General features: G+C 39.1%; 1 non-coding gene across 1 annotated transcript; it reads left to right on the forward strand.

The window, feature by feature from the left end:
• The first annotated feature begins 1499 nt into the window (after nt 1-1499).
• Nucleotides 1500-1606, forward strand: LOC127133519 (small nucleolar RNA R71). The gene has a single exon (XR_007807486.1). It is a non-coding gene; the product is annotated as a small nucleolar RNA R71 (small nucleolar RNA).
• The last annotated feature ends 2690 nt before the right edge of the window (nt 1607-4296 follow it).

Raw genomic sequence — 4296 nt, forward strand, 5'->3', positions numbered from 1 at the left:
AGGGATATCGTCGTCTTCTTTGATATCCATGACCATAAAGTCTGTTGGGATATAAAGTTGACCGATCCTAACTGGGATGTCTTCTAAAATGCCTACAGGATACTTAACAGACCTATCGGCTAATTGTAGGGACATCTTAGTTGGTTGCAATTCTCCTAGGTTTAACCTCTTACATACAGCTAAGGGCATTAAACTTACACTAGCGCCTAAGTCTAGGAAAGCTTTGTCGATCACATGACTTCCTAAAATGCAAGGTATAGAAAAACTACCAGGGTCTTTCTCCTTCTTAGCAAGTTTATCCTCAGAAATAAAGTTGCATTCCAAGGGTTTTGGATCGTCGAGCCTACGCTTGTTAGTTAAGATGTCTTTGAGAAATTTGGCGTAAGACGGAATTTGGGTGATAGCTTCGGTAAAAGGAATCTCTACATGAAGCTTTTCTATTACTTTTATAAATTTCTGGTATTGGTTATTGACTTTGGTTTGTTTAAGTCTTTGCGGATATGGGATTGGTGGTTTGTACGGGGGTGGTGGTTTGTAAGTTTTATCCTTGGCTTCACCTTCTTGGTTGGTTTGTTTCTCGGATTCCTCTAGTTCCTCTTCTTGGTTGGTAGGCATATTTTCTTTAGAAGTTTTGGACTCGCTCATTGCTGGGTTCTGAGGCCCTTCATAAGCGGTCCCACTTCGTAACGAGATAGTGTTAGCTTGCCCTCGTGGGTTTGGTTGAGGTTGTCCAGGAAATTAGCCTCCAGGTGTAGTTTATGGGGCTTGGTTTTGCGCTACCTGTGAGATTTGGGTTTCAAGCATCTTGTTATGAGTGATTATCTGATCAACCTTGGTTCCTAATTGTGTTATAAGTTCGTTTACGTGAATGTTTTGGTTTAATAATTCTTTATTTTGCTGAGTCTGGCCCGATATAAAGCTTTCCATGATCTTCTCAAGGTTAGACTTCTGGGGCACAGCTTGCATAGGTTGATTTGGTTTTCGGGCTTGATAACCTTGCAGTCTCTGAGGTGCATGATTTTGGATAGGGTTTTGGTTTTTATAGGAGAAATTTTGGATGATTCTTCCATCCAGGGTTGTAAGTGTTTGAAAACGGGTTACCTTAGGCGTAATTCACTTGGGTGGTATTTAGTTCATTCAAAAGGTTACACTCCGCCTATTCGTGTCCTTTAGATCCACGGAGTTCGCACTCTGTGTGGACTACTACTGCGGTGTTGGTGTTTGTAGACATATGTTCGATCCTAAGGGCTAAAGCGTCCATTTTCGCCTGCATCATGTCTAGAGAGCTTACCTCATGTATTCCACCTTGGGTCTCCTTTTTCTCTATTGATGCTCGTTCAGTTCCATATTGATAATGGTTTTGGGCCATAACCACAATTAGGTCACAAGCTTCTGGATAAGGTTTGTTCATCAGCGTGTCGCTTGCGGCAGCATCGATGCTCATCTTGGTGTTATAATGGAGTCCATTGTAGAAGGTATGAACGATCAACCATTGTTCTAGGCCATGGTGTGGGAAGACTCTTAATAGATCTTTATATCTCTCCCAAGCTTCGAAAAGCGATTCTCCTTGGTTTTGAGCAAATCTAGTTATTTGGTTTCGAAGAACATCAATCTTACTAGGGGGGAAATATCTAGCAAGGAATACTCTCCTAAGGTCTTCCCAGGTAGTTACTGAATTAGCTGGAAGTGAATCTAGCCATGAACGTGCTCTATCCCTGAGGGAGAAAGGGAATAATCTTAAACGGATCGCATCGGGTGAAGCGCCGTTAGATTTAAAGGTGTTGGCTAGTTGGATAAAAACTTTTAAATGTTGATTCGGGTTCTCAGTAGAGAGACCCGCGTATTGGTTATGTTGCACTAATTGCAACAAAGACGGTTTTAGTTCAAAATTGTTAGCAGGAATAAGGGGGTTTACTATACTCGAACTAGGTTCCTCATCAGAGGGTTGGGAGAATTCCTTAAGAGGTCTCCTATCGCGATTCTCGGCCATAGCTTTCTTAATTCGGATGAGTAAGAGGCATGTACGAGTATAACATTCGGGTTCCGCTAAAGGATCTACTAAATTTCTGGTACTACGAGTTCTTCACATTTACCGGCTAATAATGCCTTAGTTTAGACGGTGTAACAACAGGGTACGAAATTTGATGAAGTTGGTCCCCGGGAACGGTGCCAAAATCTTGATCGTTGGGATTCGCAAGTGCACGAATAACGTCAAAGTAATGTAAAAGAACATTGATCCCACAAAGACCAATCGTCAATCTATCGATTACTATCGTTACGATGTTTATCTAAGGCGGTATAAAAGAAATATTGGGTTTGCAAAACAACAGTAAATAATAAATGCAGGTAAAGACAGGTTGAATGTAATTCACGTCAGTTAAGTGATGTTTCGATTGTCTAAATAGAACTACTTATGAGGCAATATTTTCTACTCTTGAAAAGAATCCATTTAACAGGAACCGTCGCTTTCGCGTATTCAGAACCGAGTTTACCCTTAAATTAAGGCATTTTATTGTCACTTATAAAAGGTGCGCAGAACGCTAAAGTAGTAAACCTATTTTTAAGAAATGAGACTCGTAAACTTAGTTGATAAGTGATTTTGATTTGGAAAGTTTACCCAAGGAGCTTCCTGATTTTAAACCTATCAACGCGTCCAAAAATAGTTTCAAAATTAGTCTTTCCTTAAAGTGATAAAGATTCCTAGTTACTAAGTCAGGGTGCTTTCGCACTCCTCGAATAGTCAAAACTAACCAAGTCTGTTTTAGAAAACTCAAGTTAAAAATCAAAACAGCCTTTTAAGTATTTCTACATATTTCAATATGTGAAACATTACTTTAACCGCGATCCTTAAATTCTAACCTTTAAAAGATTTAGCTAGACATGGTAACACAAACGAACACAACGGTGTTAGTCATGATGAAAAGTTTGTTTTAGAATGTGAGGCGTAGAGAGCGAGTAAAGTGTGTAAAGTAAATAAAGTAAAGCGAGTGCGGAAAATAAATAAAATAAAGCGAGTGCGGAAAATAAATAAAATAAAAGCGAGTGCGGAAAATAAATAAAATAAAAGCGAGTGCGGAAAATAAATAGAATAAAGCGAGTGCGGAAAATAAATAAAATAAAAGCGATGCGGGAAATAAATAAAATAAAAGCGATGCGGGAAATAAATAAAATAAAAGCGATGCGGGAAATAAATAAAATAAAACCGATCCGGGAAATAAATAAATAAAGCGATAAATAAGAGCCTGCTCCAAACGGAGACTTCGATTCTGGTACAAAAATAAACCTCCGACTCCTGAAGCTAAAGACGACAACAACTAGAAGTGACCCAACTCAATCTCACAATGGTGAGATAACCCCCCTATGTGACGGATTATCACTATTACAAATGATAAATATATGCTTAGTGTTGTAAAACTAAGTTGGATGATTAGAAAATGAAATGGAACGAGCTATTTATAGAGGTTTTCAGCATCTTGTAAAGACCACGGTGCCCTCCAACTTCCACTTAGTGGGAACGTGATTTCTAAAGGTGGCGTCCGCCATCCCTTCATGGCACCCGCCATGTGTGTAAATGGGGTGGATCATGGGAACGTGGCGGTTACCTCCTAGTTAAGGGTTGGCGACTCATGGCTTCCACTATAGCGGCTGCCATGTGCAACGCCATGTGTGTAATTTCGCCGAAAAACCCTAAATTTAGGTCTTTTTGCTTCGTTTCTTCCAAAAGAGTCCGAAAGTGCTAAATATCTAAAAACAAGAGAAAAGAGAGCATAATTCAAACAAAATGATAATAAAGTCCTAATAAACATGTGAAATCCGAGTCAAAAACACGGTGTAATTCGGTGTGATCAAATATTCATTAGGCGTCCTAAAAGGATGAGAATGGAACCCAAAAGGAAGTATTGGTTGGAACAAGGAAAAGGTATATTACTTGTCGGGGAATAAATAATTTGAGATCAAAGAGAAAAAGTATCTTGGTCCATAAAGGAATAAACTCTGAACTGAAGAGTAAAGGTAAACCAACAAGTGAAGGGCCCGAGGCATGGTATCTCTGTAGTGGAATAACCAAAAACAAAAGGAATTAAATGTCTAGCAATAAGCCAAACAACTCTTAGCTCACAAGACGGACTATTCCTATAGGCGTCCTAAAAGGATGAACATTGAAACCAAGGAAAAGTACTATTTGATCTCAAAAATATGGTATTGATTTATGAGAGAAGGATAGATTAATAAATAGGATATCAATAGATAAGGAAGATCGCGAAGAAACTGGATTCTCCTGCCTACGTATCCTTATAG

This window comes from Lathyrus oleraceus, chromosome 3 (assembly GCF_024323335.1).
Source record: "Lathyrus oleraceus cultivar Zhongwan6 chromosome 3, CAAS_Psat_ZW6_1.0, whole genome shotgun sequence".
Taxonomy (NCBI): domain Eukaryota; kingdom Viridiplantae; phylum Streptophyta; class Magnoliopsida; order Fabales; family Fabaceae; genus Lathyrus; species Lathyrus oleraceus.